This window comes from Ursus maritimus, unplaced genomic scaffold, assembly GCF_017311325.1.
Source record: "Ursus maritimus isolate PB19 unplaced genomic scaffold, ASM1731132v1 scaffold_18, whole genome shotgun sequence".
In the NCBI taxonomy this organism is placed as follows: Eukaryota; Metazoa; Chordata; class Mammalia; order Carnivora; family Ursidae; genus Ursus; species Ursus maritimus.
This window is the reverse complement of record NW_024424230.1, coordinates 9975771-9992755: the sequence shown is the minus strand read 5'-3', so window position 1 is coordinate 9992755 and position 16985 is coordinate 9975771. Positions and strand designations below refer to the sequence as shown.

Here is a 16985-nt window from a genome sequence, read left to right as displayed (position 1 = left end):
TTTTTGAATTCAAATAGACTAAATGTACAACTAAACACATTTTATTAACAGGGCAAACATTGAAGGCAAAACTTTGAAACCTAAAAAGCTACCAGAGAAAAAGAAAACAGTTACAAAATCAAGACATTTACAAAGATAGTTTTCTCAACAAGAAACAGAAGATGGTAATATAATATCTTAATGTGCGTGATAGATAACTTCTCCGAATTGCATACCCAGAAAAACTATCTTTCTACTCAAACAAGAAAATATACATAGAAACAAAAACCGCGTTTAACCCCAATACACCCATGTTAATGCAATAAGAAGTACAATGCAGGAAAATTGGGGAAATAATTGGAGAAGGGAAGTCTGGACAATAAGTAGAGAAATAATTCTAAAGCAAGTAATTAAGAATATAGTTTTAAAGAGACTCATGATGTAATTTTTTAATTAAATAAAAAGAGTCATCCAGATGATTAGAGGATTGCATTTGAAGGGCTTTTTTAAAAAGATCTTTTGGCTCTCTGCTCCTCCCAGTTCGACAGAGAGCAGCATCTTCTGGTGTAGTGCCAGCTGCATTGTGGAGACAGAATGGTGAAGGTCAGAGTGGATTTGGCCATACTGGGTGCCTGCTCACCAGGGCTGCTTTTAACTCCAGCAAAGTGGATATTGTTGCCATTAATGACCCCTTCACTGACCTCAACTACATGGTCTACATGTTCAGGTATGATTCCACCCACAACAAATTTAACGGCATAGTCGAGTGAGAATGAGAAACGTGTCATCAGTGGAAAGCCCATCTCCATCTTCCAGGAGCAAGATACTGCCAGCATCAAATAGGGTGATGCTGATGCTGAGTATCTTGTGGAGTCCACTGGGGTCTTCAACATCATGGAGAAAGCTGGGGCTCACTTGAAGGGTAGGGCCAAGAGGGTTATCATCTCTGCCCCTTCTGCTGATGCCCCCATGTTTGTGATGGGTGTGAACCATGAGAAGTATGACAACTCCCTCTAGATTACCAGCAATGCCTCCTGCACCACCAGCTGCCTTGGCCCTCTGGCAAAGGTCATCCATGACAACTTTGGCATGGTGGAGGGACTCATCACCATAGTCCATGTCATCACTGCCACCCAGAAGACAATGGATGGCCCCTCTAGGAAGCTGTGGCATTATGTCCAAGGGGCTGCCCAGAATATCATCCTTGCTTCTACTGGTGCTGCCAAGGCTGTAGACAAGATCATCCCTGAGCTGAATGGGAAGCTCATTGGCATAGCTTTCTGTATCCCCACCCCCAATGTGTCAGTCATAGATCTGAACTGCTGCCTGGAGAAAGCTGCCAAATATGAGGACATTAAGAAAGTGATGAAACAGGCATTGGAAGGTCCCCTCAAGGGCATGCTGGGCTACACTGAGAATCAGGTTGTCTCCTGCTACTTCAACCGTGACACCCACTCTTTCAACTTCAATGCTGGTGCTGGCACTGCACTCAGTGACCATTGTGTCAAGTTCATATCCTGGTATGACAATGAGGTCCACATGGCCTCCAAGGAGTAAGAGCCTCTGGACCACCTGCCCCAGTGAGAGCAAGAGGAAGAGAGAGGCCCTCAGCTGCTGGGGTGTCCTCACCCGAACTCATCTCCCAACAAACTGAGACTCTCCTTACCTCTACACAGTTTCCATTCCAGACCCCCTGAAGAAGAGGACAGGCTTGAGGAGCCCTACCTTGTCATGTACCTTCAATAAGTATACTGTACCCAGCCGGAAAAAAATAAATAAATAAATAAATAAATAAATAAATAAATAATAAATAAAAAGATCTTTTGACTTAATCAAGAATTGGTGAAAATTCCTAAATTGCTTGTTTGAAATGATACTTGTTTTCTTCTGGAGTCTGGTAACATTACCACACAATAGAAAAGTGTAAAGATTTTATCAAGTATAATTTACAAACCCTAACATTATTGAAAATTGGAATCCCTTGAAGATGTAACAGTAAATATTAAATCTGAATAGAAATCCAAGTTATCCTCTATAACATGTTTTAGTGTAAGATTATTGAATAATGATGTACAAAGTAACCTCTTGGTAAATGTTAGCTATTCTCATTTTCATCCTTACTATTTTCACAATGGACTTACATGCTCTTGGATATACGGATAAGCAAGCAGGAAACCAAAACAGAGTAAAATCAAGATAACATCTCATAAAGCCTATGGAATAATATTGGATTGATGAATAAATAATAAAATTTCAGGGAAACAGGAAAATCTTAATGGAGGAAGTTACGTATAAGCCAAGATGTGAGGTCAAAAAGTGAGAGAATCTATGCATTCTTGATCCTTCTAGTAATCAGCCTAGCTGGTGTGACAGTTAATTTTATGTGTCAGTGAGACTGGCTTTGGGGTGCCCAGATTAAACATTATTTCTGGGTGTGTCTATGACAATGTTTTCTGGATGAGATTAGGATTTGAATCAGTGGATTCAATAATGTAGAATGCCATCCCCAATATGGGTGGGCCTGAACTAATCTCTTGAGGGCTCAACTATAACAAAAGATTAAGGAAGGAGAAATCCACCTCTCTTTTCCTGCCTCAATGATTAAGATCTGGACTATTGCCTCTCATCTTCTCCAGTCCTTAGAATGGGATTTATATCATTGACTCTCCTGGTCATTTATTATGAGACAATTTCTCATAATAAATCTCTTTCTCCCTCTCATGCTCTCTCTCTCTCTCTCTTTCTCTCTCTCTATATATCTATATCTATATCTATATCTATATCTATATCTAATCATATAGATACATATAGTCTTTTTCTCTGGAGAATCCTGACTAATGTAGTTGATCATAGATTCTTAACGTAGGTCAGAGTTTTCCAGGGGAACATTAATAACTGCAGGCCAAACTAAATAGTGTATGGGTGTTTGGCTGTATGTAGTTAATAGATGTATGTATTTTTCTATACACACATCTTGTTTTATTTTTACACATACCTTGTTTTATTTCACATCTCAATCATACAAAAAATAAATAAGTAAAAAGTATATCCTGTAGAACAAAAATAATTCTTTGCTTTTGAAATGATTAATTTCAGTTTATTTACTGACTATAAGGTAAATCCCTATAGGCTTACAATCTTGGTGAAATTTCTATTTAATATACATTTTAAAAATCAGGGAAAAAGTTTATAGGCATCATAGTGCTAGTTCTTGGTAGTAATGAATCCTAGTACGTTTATGACTGTGTTATCATATCAGTTAATGCATTTTCTGTGCAATGATGCAGTTTCAACCTCTATATCCATCAGCAAAAATGAATCATTTTTCAAGATCTCTGCATGAATACTAAATAAATCAATAGAAAATATGCAGAATCAAAATGTGAGAGATAAATCTATGTTAACCGTCGCTTGACTGATATTGTTGTTCAACATTTTATTTTGACAACTACATTTTCTTATATTGTAATATACAAGTACCTATCTTTCCAAAGTTAAACTCATTTGTATTTGAGTCAGGCCTAATATATCAATTGAAATAATCAAATAAGATGTTGAATACTTTGGAGGGAAACAGGGAATATGACGGGACTTACATAATCTTTCCCCATACATTACGTATTACTTTTACATTCTTTATAACTATTATTTTGCATACAGTTCCGTACCTTGTCAGCCCATATGTTGCCATGTCTACTTATGGCATATGCCATATTTTCTTATCAAGATTGCTTTTCTACATTTGGTTTCTTTCTGGCAATATCATTATGATGTTAATTACTGGTGTCAACATATAATTTCCATTTATCCCAGAAACATAGAAACAGTATTAAAAAAAAAAAGTGTGGGAAAAGATCATTTACACTAGGAAAATCTCCAGCTGATGTTATCCCACAGATAATTTTCCAGAATATTTTTTCTTATATTGTTTTCTCCCAAGCTTCTTTTAATGAAGTATTGACCTTGATATCATAAATATTTAACATGTAGCTTGGGAACAAATCTCCCTGAGCATCCTTCTGTCTGAAGCATCCATTACAAGTTTCCTGTGATTATTTTAAATACTTCAACTAGTATTTCTTGTAATAAATACAATGGAATAGCCCAGTTTTAGTGAAAACCATAACGTTTGTGACCATAGAAAATCTATTAAAGAGGTTTACCGAAATAACGTGATGATATTATTAGGTCTTATTTCATATATCATTTCAGCCTTACATGATAGTTCAATTTCAAAAGCAAAATAGTAATAACAAAATGAATCAACATATTATTTATGGTAATATATAACTGAACCAAAATAGGAGATATTTGCTCAGGGATGCCACTACTAAGAGTTTTTTCATACATCTACACTCTTAATTCTCACACAAACCTATGAATTGTATATAATTATCATTCTGATTTTCTAGATGAGAAAATACACAGAGAAATCTGTTACACAAGTTCAAAGACATAGTACATGTTTCAGGAAGGGTAGATTTACTCCTGCACAGTTGGGCAGAGATATTTTCTTATCCTTCACCTTCTCTTGATTCCTATCAACAGACTTCATGAAATTATAGGATATTTTCCTTACTATGATTCCACGGCCTTTTTTTTTAAATTAAAATATTTACATTATAGAAAAGAAAAGTAAACTAGCAGCCCATCATTGTAAAGATATGTCAATCAAATTTTGGGAATAAGGGCAGACAGAAGTGAATGTAAGTAAAAAACACTTTGGGGAAGTTTAGTAATTATAAGTAACATTTGTAAAGATCTTTTTTTTTTTTGGTATTTGCATAACTTCTTGACTTGGAATATTTCTGGGCTGCTTGCAGTGGGAATTAGTTATGCGTTATTATTCATTTCTCATGAACCCTGATCTCATATGTAGTCCCTAAGTGGCCTTCTGCTCATTATCACCTTCCTGCCAGTATACAGTTTCCCTCTCATTCATTGTTAGAGTCAAGGTTGGGAAAACTGGAGATTTATTCTAATTAATTATATTTTGGTCATTTCTATTTTCAATTTTTTGGTGAGGCCCAGGCCTTAATACAAACATTTTCATATCAATATGAACTTTATTTTTTATTAATGGAAATTTTAAGAAAGGCAGGGTTGTTATATGGTTGTCTAAAACATGTTATTAAAACTGCAAAATATTAACTCATTTGTTCATTCAATTATTGTGCTATCTGTAAAACATGCTATATGTATTTGATATTTAATTAAAATCCTCTAGGGCTTCCTGGGTGGCTCAGTTAAGCCTCTGACTCGTGGTCTCAGCTCAGACCATGATCTCAGGGTCTTGAGATCAAGCCCTGTGTTGGGCTCCATGCTCAGCATTGAGTCTGCTTGAGATTCTCTTTCTCCCTCTGCCTCTGCCCCTCTCCTCGCTTGCACGTGTGCACCCTCTCTCTCTCTCAAAATAAATAAATAAAATCTTTTTTAAAAAATCCTCTAAGTGATATGTCTTTTACAAGTCCTCTTTGACACATATAAGAATAAAGGAAATGTATAATAATCATGAGATAGAATGTTATCTTAGAATAATTATATGTAAAATAAATCACAATATTGCAAAAGTTCATGAATTTCCCAAATCCAAAATGGGTCCCATGCAAAATAGTCCCATCACAATTTTATATGGGCTTTTAAAGAAATTAACTCTGCCTTTTAGAAGTCATGGAAAGAGGGGCGCCTGGGTGGCTCAGTCCTTAAGCGTCTGCCTTCGGCTCAAGGCGTGATCCCAGCGTTCTGGGATCGAGCCCCACATCAGACTCCTCCGCTGGAAGCCTGCTTCTTCCTCTCCCACTCCCCCGACTGTGTTCCCTCTCTCGCTGGCTGTCTCTCTCTCTGTCAAATAAATAAATAAAATCTTTAAAAAAAAAAAAAGGAGTCATGGAAAGATGAGATATTTGTGATTTAAACCAAGTTTAATTATAAATTTATAAATGTTTCCTTTATTTTTCTTAATGAATATATTATTTCTTAATTAGTATATTATTACTCCTCACTCAAATATGCAGCACACCTTTGAATGGATAGATATAATATTTTATATTGTATAACATGTTCAGTAGCTTTAACTACAAGATCTATAGGTAATAACAATGTATGCTACTCAAATCTATAATTAGTTTATGGTAGATAAAAATGCAATAGGATTATATAATCATAACAAATGTGTGCTATCATACAACCTTTTCCTCAAATTTCAAAACATTATAGAATTTTCAAGTAGCAGTAAAAATGTAATTTTATTTATTCTTTATATTTGTAAAATAAATAAATTCCATTTCACTAAGAAAAATACTATCTTATTATAACAATAAATGCTCCTATGTGATTTAAAAAAACATCTAGTGAAGCCCTAAATGAAATAAAATAGATAGTCCATTGAAGAAACAAATAAAAATCAAAAACAGTGATACTGTTAGAGGTATTCCAAAATTTAATGTAGAAGTAAGTTTACATTAGAGAATAAATAAGTATTTGTAGAAAAAAATTTCCTTTAATGAATTACATTAACACCTTTCTCAAATCAAATGATCATACATTCTTGAGCCTATTTCTGGACTATTTATATTAGGTGTAGAAACACATGGTCAAATATGGCCTGCAACCTGTTTTTTATGACCCACAGGTTAACAGTGTTTTTTTCACTTTTAAACATGGTATTAAACAAACAAACAACAAAAATAACAAAGGAATATGCAAAGGAAATTCTGTGTGGTTGCAAAACCCAAAATAATCAATCTCTTGTACTATAAAGAAATGTGTGCCACTCTCACATGATATTTTTTAGAAAGTCTGCATGTCCTTTATCTCAACAACAGCACACTCTCATAATTACTATAGAATTAAGGTAAATATAGAAATTTGATAGTGTGTAATTTCTCTAACTTTGTTCCACTTTTTCAAAATTATTTTGGTTAGTCTGGTTTCTTTTGTATAACATATAAATTATATAATCTGTGCATTTATAAATAAAATGCCTGCCAAAAAATTCGAATGGGCTTTGTTTAATCTGTAGATCAATTTTCAGGAAATCTCTATTTTAACAGTGTTGAGTCTTCTGGACCATTAACACTGTATAACTTCCCATGAATTTAGATAATGTTTGATGTTTGTCTTGTACAAGTATTGTTAAATTTATCCCTATTTTTGTTTTGTTTTGATTGGGGTAATATATTTCTTTAATAGACTTTGTTTTTTAAAAGTGGTTTTAGGTTCACAGCACAATTGAGTGGAAAGTATAGAAAGTTCCCATATACCATTGCCCCCACACACGCATGGCCTCCTGGACTACCAAATTACAGTACCAAAATGATAAACTTGTTACAATCAATGAACCTATATTAACCCATCATCATCCCAAGTCCACTGCTTACATTATAGTTCATTCTTGGTATTTTACATTCTATAGGTTTTGAAAAACGTATCATGTAAATATAAATGACATGTATCCACCATTATAATATCATAGAATGATTTCACTGATGTAAATTTTCTTTGTAATCTACCTATTCATCTCTCCCTTCTCCCTAACCTCTGGCAGTCACTGATCTTTTTGCTGTCTCTATAATTTGCCTTTCCTGGAATATTGTATAGTTGGAGTTATACAGTATGTAGCTTTATAGACTGGCTTCTTACCCTTATTAATATGCATTTAAGGTTCCTCCATTTTTTATCATGGCTTGATAGCTCATATATATATTTTTAGCACTAAATATTATTCCATTGTCAGGATGTACCACAGTTCATCTACTTACCTATTGAAGAACATCTTTGTTGCTTCCAATTGTTGGCAGTTATGAATAAAGCTGCTATAAACATCCACGTGCAGGTATTTGTATGGAAATGTTCTCAACATTTAATTTGGGTAATATGGTTAGGTATTTTAGATTTGTAAGAAATTGGCAAACTGCCTTCCAAAGTGGCTGTACTGTTTCATTGTCCCATCAGCAATGAATGAGCACTCTTGTCACTCAACATCCCAGTTGGCGTTTGGTGCTCCAGTGTTTTGAATTTTGGCCGTTCTAACAGGTGTATAGTTGTTTCTCATTGTTGCTTTAGTTTATAAGATCCCTAATGACATTTGCTATTGAGCACCTTTTCATATGCTTTTTTTTTTTTCATCTGTATGTCTTCTTCGGTGAGGTTCTTCAGAACTTATGCCCATTTTTTAATCTGTTTTTTTTTTATTGTTGAGTTTTGAGAGTTCTTTGTATATTTTGGATAGCTGTCCTTTAACAGCCAATGCCTTTTGCAGATACTTTTTCCCATTCTGTGGCTATCTTCTTTTTTGGTTCCTCTGCAGAGCAGAAATATTTAATTTTAATGAAGTCCAACTTGTTAATTATTTTTCATGGATCGTGTCTTTGTTGTATCAAAAAAGTCATCACTGAACCCAGGGTCATAGAGAATTTATCCAATGTTATCCTCTAGGAGTTCTAGAGTGTTGCATTTTACATAGGTCTATGATTTATTTTAATTAATTTTTGTGGAGTGTGTAGGGTCTGTGTCATTAGTGACTAATATCATTAATGACATTAGTGACAAAGGACTGCTGGGGGCAAAGGTGACAGTGAGTTAAGGAAATACTCAGAAAGTGAATGATTGAAGCAGCAGTGAAGTCACCCCTTCATGAAGACTTAATCTATAGGGGGGAGGTAAAGTGGGCAATAGTAGGGAGAACAATGAAGTCAGGAGAAAGGAGTTTCATGTGCATTTGTCTCTGTTTATAAAACACAATATTTTAACTGTGTTTAATCTTAGTGAGAAGACTGCAATAAAAAGAAAAGCTGATTTTTTTAAAGGTGTTTATTTCCATAAAGGAAATTATCTTGGATTGGGAAGAGAGGATGTATCCAAAGCTGGGTACTAGAACTACCTTTATTCTTGAGGGAATTCTTGTCCATTAGCATCTGATAGCAAAGGCATCCATTGAGATCACTTTTTAGTGTCATTGGCATAACTTTGAGGGAAATTCTTTGATTTTTTTTTCTATTTTTGGTTGGTGAAGTAGAGATTGAGTTTGCCTATTTAAAATGATGAATTAGTAGCTGTGCCAATGATTAAAAAAAAAAAAAAAGGAGGATAGGTAAACAGCAATTAGAAAGGAAAGAATTTCCAGCCACTAATGAGGACTCAGTTAAATGTGAGTTAAGAAACTGATAAAGGGACCAAATCTGAGAAGTAGGGCTTATTTTGTTGTTTGTTTGTTTTTTTTCCCAGTAAGCTTCATCAGTCCTTGAGTTGCTATGGGAAAGTTAACTGGATGAATTGATCCAGGGTTAAGGTGTTCCTAGCATGAGGCAATTGAGCGTGATCACCCAGCTCAAAAAAAAAAAAAAAAAAAAAAAAACCCAGCTGCATTCACACAGCACGCAGTTGATGTAGTAAAGAGAAATAAAGACTAGAGACACTGAGGGGTCTGTCCGAGGCTTGAGGACATCCATCAGAACAACCCCTGAGTGAACCAGGAAAGAATGGGTTGGTTTAAACCAAGTGACCAGAAATAAACATACATATATGAATTTTAACCAAGAAGTGAAATAAAGAGCAATATATGGCAAAAGACCAACTAAGAATATGTTATTATAGACAGGAATAAGATCAGAAGATAAGGAAATAAGTAACTCATATGTAAATTAAATATAATACAGGGAGAGGAAATCCTTTCAAGATTTAACCATAAACCAAAAAAAAGGGGGGGTGGGAGGAAGCCACCATTTTGATCTTACCTATTTTTGCTGGGTAACTCAGGTAGTAAAAGGCTGATTTCATTGCTCTGGGCTGAGTGACTGGACTAAAAGATAGTTTAGGGAGTTTAAGGAGAAGATTGTATTACTGCAACCATGCAATCATAAAAGTGCAGACCAAGGTGATTATCATGGGAATAACAATGCATTTTTTTTTAAGAACTTGCTTATAAGAATTAACTGACATGCTGTTAACCACCAAACTGATACAGACAATAAAGTGTTAAGTTTAAAATGAGGGTGGTGGGGGAATGGGTTAAACAGGTGATGGGGATTAAAGAGTACTCTTATTATGATGAGCACTGAGTTATGTATAGAACTGCTGAATCACTATATTAGACACCCGAAACTAATGTAACATTGTATATTAACTATACTAGAATTAAAATTAAGAACTTAATAAAAAAATATATAAAAATTTTTTATTATAAAAAATAAAATTTTAAATTTTATTAATTTTAAAATGATTGCCTTAGAAATCCCTGGTATTAATGAGAGAAAGGAGAGAAAGATTGTCAGCTATTTAAACTTGACAGGTTTCCACCATTGTGATCATAGACATTGTTTCCTCATCTAGAAAATAGTTCCAATGGATCTTGAGAAGTTTAAATAATATATAAGTGAGATAACATGTGTGAGGACAGAAGCCACATGAACCCGATTCACCACTGAAATTCCCTATCCTGGGACAGTTTTTAATAGACTCTAGATATTCAGTAAATGTTTGATGAATGAGTAAAAAATTTTTAAAAATACAGAAAGATGAATGCTGAATTTTGCAGAAAAACAAAAGAACAAAAACATGAAAAAGGCCGTTGGACTGGACCTACATAAAGTCAAATTTTATTACAAAACAGCTTCTTACATATCTCAGAGTGCTTCCATAATATTTCTTTAAAAGGAAATTAGGACAAAAAAAGAAAAAAAATAACTCATGCAGAATAAAATTGGTATTAGTTGAAAACTCAAAAACAGATGCTCACATTACTTTATGGAATAGCTTTCTATAGTGCATTAACATTTGATGTATTTCTGAAATGAAGCACACCCATTTGTAATTCTTTATTCATCAATGTTCCCAGTGAGAAGTTCAGAAAAAAACTCTGACATAAAAATGATAATAAACTTAATTTGCAATTATACCCTTCTATTTACATTGTCAAAAAAAACAAATCTTTCTCTGGGCAAAATGTATTCTATCTTAATATTTTGCATGACTTTGAAAGCTCATTTTGGTTTATTTTCACAGTAATGATCTAAGTCTATTTTATTCTTCACCCTAATTAATATGCCTAATAGTCAATTAAAAAGTTATTCAAGGGTGGATGGAGTTACTTTCTAACTTGGTGTCATCCTAGCACATCCTAAAACTGTTTTGCAGTAACTTTATTCCTATGCTACACTCCCATTCCTGGAATCTCAAAAGTGTCCTGTGTCTTTTGCTTTCCTAGTACAATAATTTAAATCAATTTCAGGATGCAATTAAAACTTTTACTCTCATGTTACAGACTTAAGTTTACAATATCAACATCATGAAGACAAGTGTCTTCTAAGCACTGAGATATATCCACGAAAGCTGCTCCTAAAGGCAGTGACATGTTTTATTTGGATTCGTGGTATGATTAATAAACTTCTCATAGATATAGACAATTCAAACGGCATGCTTAGTGTGCACTTTTAATCACTTACAAAGGAAAGAAATCTATGCTGCTAGTTTTAATCAAAGTTTCCCTACTCACTACTCCTTCCGCTCACATGAAACTAGCCATTTTTTATTATCTTATTTAAATTCAATTAACTAACATATAGTGTATCATAGTTTCAGATGTAGAGTTCAGTTATGCATCGGTTGCACATTACACCTAGTGCCCATTGCATCACGTGCCCTCCTTAACACCCATCACCCCATTACCCCATCCCCCCACCCTCAATTTGTTCCCTATAGTTTGAAGTGCTCCTGACTCCTAGAACATTCCAAGATGCTTCACCCTTCCTTGTCTTTGCTTACATGATCATCGTTCCTTGGCATTTTAGACCACTCTCCACCTTTATGGTTAATCAGTTCTAAAAGCAGCACTCTATTAATGTATCTCGTTTCCTCCTAGTAGAATTGATTATATACTTCTTAATGCCTTATCCTGTTTATGAATCTATAATGATACCTGTAACACTTTATCATATTAATTTATTTTCAGCGCTGCTTAACTTTTTGTAACTAAAATCTTCTTGACGTCAGGGACTGTGTCTCCTATGTATTTGTATTCCTATTATATGTCTCAGGGCATAGTACTTGGTAGGAAGTTAATGAGTATTAAAGGAAGGAAGGAAGGAAGGAAGGAAGGAAGGAAGGAAGGAAGGAAGGAAGGAAGGAAGGAAGGGTTCATGTATTTATTAACAGATTTCCTGAAGGTATTATCAGAGTTTGAAAACTATTTTCTTTTTTCCAAGTTTAGGGTAAATTTCCAAGTGATTATATTAAATTGTTATCTTTCAATACTGATCTCTAAAGATATCACAGACGGTTCAAGCATACGCACATCTTCATAGTGTGATTTCAGTGGCAGAAGATCAAGAAGCAGACAGTCCGGTTAGTATCACAAAAGAACTAGCAGGATTGATTATTAGTTTTCAGTCTGAAAAGCAATTTTTGAAGTGATCTCAAGACATGACTTCTGAATATGTTAGGTTGATCCGACTTTTGAGTTTCTATCCCTTTAGAAAGTGGTGAATGTATTTTAGAACAGAAGGGAAAACCATAGACCCCGATCCCAAACTGTCCAGGACTGAAATGTTTCATTAGCTTAAAACCTCATTTTTTAAAAAAATTTGCTTCATTAGTGTCTGTTTCTCATTGTTTAGTCCAGGTTTTGTGTAGTTCTGGCTGAAATAGCATCTCCTCTCTGGGTCATCACTCTCCTCGTATTAGAGGAGAGCAAGAATAGGAAAAACCATATAATATTTCTAATGCTCTTGCTGAAAGTTAACATCTGTCAATCTCACTGTGATACCATTAGTCAAGGGAAGTCACATGGAAAATCCTAATATATGAGTTCATTAATAAGAAGAACATAATCCTCTAGTAAAATGAGGATTTTTAAAGAGGGTTAATAGAGGCAGGAAATATTTTGAACAATATTTCACTTCCCTGAAGAATTAGTTGTGAGTGAGAAATTAATAATACAGACAGAGAGAGTTAGAAGATAATTTCTGGACCAGTGTCTTTGAAAAGTTGAGAGAATAGGGGATCCATAATACCAGAGGAAGGAAGAAATAAAAAACAGAACAAGACCTTTAATTGGAAGTGCAGAAAAGGCAGAGAATCTGTGCACAAGTGTCTGCAGATGCATGTATTTGACGGTGAAAAGGTGAATTAGGTCCCTCCTAATTGCCTTGATTTTTTAAGTGAAGCATAAGGGAAGGTCATCAGGTGAAAATCTGTAAAAGCAGCAAGGGAAGTTTAGGAAAGAATAAGAGTCTCTTCTGGGAGAAGAAAAAGCGATCCATAAAAACAGAATAAGATTATTTGACAGTTTGGGTATTCCTGTGCAATCAGTGATTTTATATGTGTATATATATATACACACACACACACACACACACACATATATATATATACACACACACACATATATATACACACATGTGTGTAAGAATATGTATATATACATGTATATTTATATACATGTGATTTCATATATATACACACACACATATGTGTAAGACAATATGTATATATATATATACATGTATATGTATATGTAAGACAATATAGCACAGTCATATGTGTGAGAAGAAATTAAGTTAAGTTGGACCTCTTTGGAGTTATTTGATTAGAAACAAGGATGTTATCAACATGGGAGGAGATCTGTAGGTTTCATGAAAATTTTCTTTTCAATCTATGGTATATTCTACAAAATGCTTGCCAGAAGATCTGAAAAAATAAAACATACTTGAAGTATCTTTTATATATGTGTTACTATGGAGCAAGAATATTGGAATCGTATATAAAATCTGTAAGAGACCAGTACATTATTTCCATATTAACTTCTGACAAGAGCAATGAAAACTGCCTCTGGAATAGCTTACATGTGAAATTCAGCCTAAATATATTACTGAGTTTGGGAAATAGTCACAAGAGATCATACTCATGCATAAGATAGTTCTCAGAGCTCTTTCCACTGTAACTTTAGAACTCACAACACCACAGTATAGGCATGATAATCATTACTCCATTTTTAACATGAAGAAAGAGATCATAGAACTTAAATCCTTAAGGTCACAAATCCAGGACTCAAATTTTAACGATATGGTTCCAGAGTCCATTCTTTTATATTATTTCCATTTAGTTTGTGGAAAGTCATCCTGATGATTATAGTCTTATTTTGGGGATGAATTGTCCTTTCACTTTTACCTATGTCTTCAAAATAACTATCAATTACTAAGATACCTTGATACTCCTGATTTTGAAAATAGCACATTATTCATAATCCTTGCTTAATAGTTACATAATATTGAATTTCTAAAAGATCTCTGTGCATCTTCAGAAAAGTGCCCAAACCAATAAAAATTCTAAAAATACAAATTAAATTACGTTTACATATGAAAGATTATCTTACCAGCATATTTCCCTCAACCTGTAATAATAAATATAGAATTCCTTTGGAAAGAAAACTTTTCAAACAGAACGGGATGGTAGAGTGAATTTGTTTATTAAATCAGTGAATGAATTTTGATGGTTTTTAATATTATTAAAAGAGACTTATGATTACTAATTAAACTCACTGAATTTTCTACACTGTACATTGACATACCCCACCTTAATGCATGAGAAGGACAGAATAAGAATAATGATAATTTCATAAAAAGTATGTAAGAATGGCTTAGCCAAAGTATAGGTTCACTAATTCTAACAAGGCTTCTGTCCTTTCATTCTAATTGGTTGGCAAGGTCTACAGAACTGGAGTACGAATCTATTTCTGGATGCTCATTATAAGAAAATGTAGTCAAGTATCATCATATCCTAAAAATCTAGACTGAAAATGACACCTCTGGAAGGACCGTAGACATGATATGTTAAAGTGCGTAAAGATGATCATTAAAATAGAAGACACAAAACCCTGAGAAGAGTCATAGAAATATCTGCATCAAATAATTTTACTTTAACCAGAAATATAATTCGTTAGTACCTAAAGCAACATTTTTTTTCCACTAGTCGAGAAAACTTGTAGCTAAAAAACAGGGTTGAAATTGATTAGATGGCTAGATGTGCGTAAATAATTGTGCAAAATTGAATAAAGTAGAATAATGATGAATAGGTCTGAATAGCTGTAGGGTACAAAGTTTAGAACTTCCTAAAATTTCATGTATACACACTTCTTTTTTTTCTCATGTATACACAGTTATTTCTACTGACTCCAAAAAACGGCCTTGTTTATTGATCAGCAAACAGGAGTTTATTTATTTTAACTATACATAAAACATAACTTCTAAAGGTCAAAAGCGATAATAGCTTATTTTCCTTCATATACAACCAAAATATTACATCTAGACATTAATGTCTCAGAGTTTAGCTAGCTGCTTTTCAGAATATGAGCTTTTAATTTTAATGCAGCATTTCTCTGCCTTTTCAAAGTCTTAATGGACCAGATTTGAGTGTTAAGAAAGATGGATCAAATAATTTCGAATAGCTCCAGGAAAAGAAAATCAAAGCCATTGGATTTAATTTTGCTGCATGCATTAGTATTTAAGTTTAAATGAAAGCATTGATTATCAGTCTTAGTTAATATAGATTGAGTAATATTCCAGAGTTATCTGTTTAAAGCTAAAATTAAAATATAAATGAACTTTCCCCCTTAACTTCATGAGTATATGGCAGGCCTTTTAGCTAATGTTACATTAATGTTATATGTATAATTGTAATATGCAGCAATAGGCAATTAAGTCTCTGAATTATGGCTTCAGAATTGTAACGCATGTCTCTACAGTCTATATATGAAGTTCACTTTACGTTAGTCACAAAAATACAAAAACTTAACCTAGAATTCACACCATCTGGTTTCTTTCCCACAGAGAAGAATTTGTCAGGGAACACTAAAGTTCTATAAAATGCTTAAACTTATGCAAAGTATGCACTGACATTAAACTCTAGACTTGCAACAGTGTCCTCTTGCTTATGATTAATTACTCAACACGCTGATTGTGATTCACTTGTGGTTCTTAGATTCACATGTTGCCCATGAAACAAATACAGGTAAACCAGTGCGTGTCTACTCTGTAGATATAAATCATGAGTTCTAAAGAACTCAGCATTTCAAACTACGTTCCACAACTGTGACTTCTGTTGTTTGGCAAGAGGTTAAGAGGATTCCATTTTACAGAGGATTAAATTTGTTCATATGAGATTGGTAATACTGCAAATATGCTCAAGAGGGTTCTAGAACTTTCTAAATGAGAACTGATGCACCCTCACTACTTATGAGGAAGGAGCAGGATTCCCACATGGGCTCTGGAGGTCCCAGCTCCACTTGAACAAGAGCAGCTTCTGTTTCTGGGTCTTTTACAGAAGATTTATCTCAAATAACATTTTCCAAGCTTTTTTTTTTATTTTAATGTTTTTTTTTTTTATTATATTATGTTAGTCACCATACAGTACAACCCTGGTTTCTGATGTAAAGTTCGATGATTCATTAGTTGCGTATAACACCCAGTGCACCTTGCAATACGTGCCCTCCTTACTACCCATCACCAGTCTATCCCATTCCCCCACCCCCTCCCCTCTGAAGCCCTCAGTTTGTCTGTCAGAGTCCATAGTCTCTCATGCTTCATTCCCCCTTCTGATTACCCCCCCTTTCTTTATCCCTTTCTTCCCCTACCGATCTTCCTAGTTCTTATGTTCCATAGATGAGAGAAATCATATGATAATTGTCTTTCTCTGCTTGACTTATTTATTTAAACCTCTTGATTGGTTAGATTTGCAGCAAACTATTTGTTAATCTCATTATGTAAAGCAAATACTTAATTGATTTTCTTTTCCATAGTATTTTCTGTGAAAACTTAAGCCAGCTCGAACACCTATACTTAATTTTCTCTGCTATTTTTTTGTTGATGTTCCTGAGTTACAAACTGTTGAACCTGACCAGTGGGCTCAAACTGCCTGATTCTCTCCAGCCCTTGTCCGACACCCATACACTGGCTTGTCAGGCACTTTTCCCACTTCTCCATGAGTGCGTATGTGCTCATTCATTCAGTGAGCCA

General features: G+C 34.1%; 1 pseudogene; it reads left to right on the top strand.

Annotated features, from left to right (window-relative positions):
* The first annotated feature begins 601 nt into the window (after window positions 1–601).
* LOC103658453 lies at window positions 602–1745 on the top strand (annotated as a pseudogene).
* The last annotated feature ends 15240 nt before the right edge of the window (window positions 1746–16985 follow it).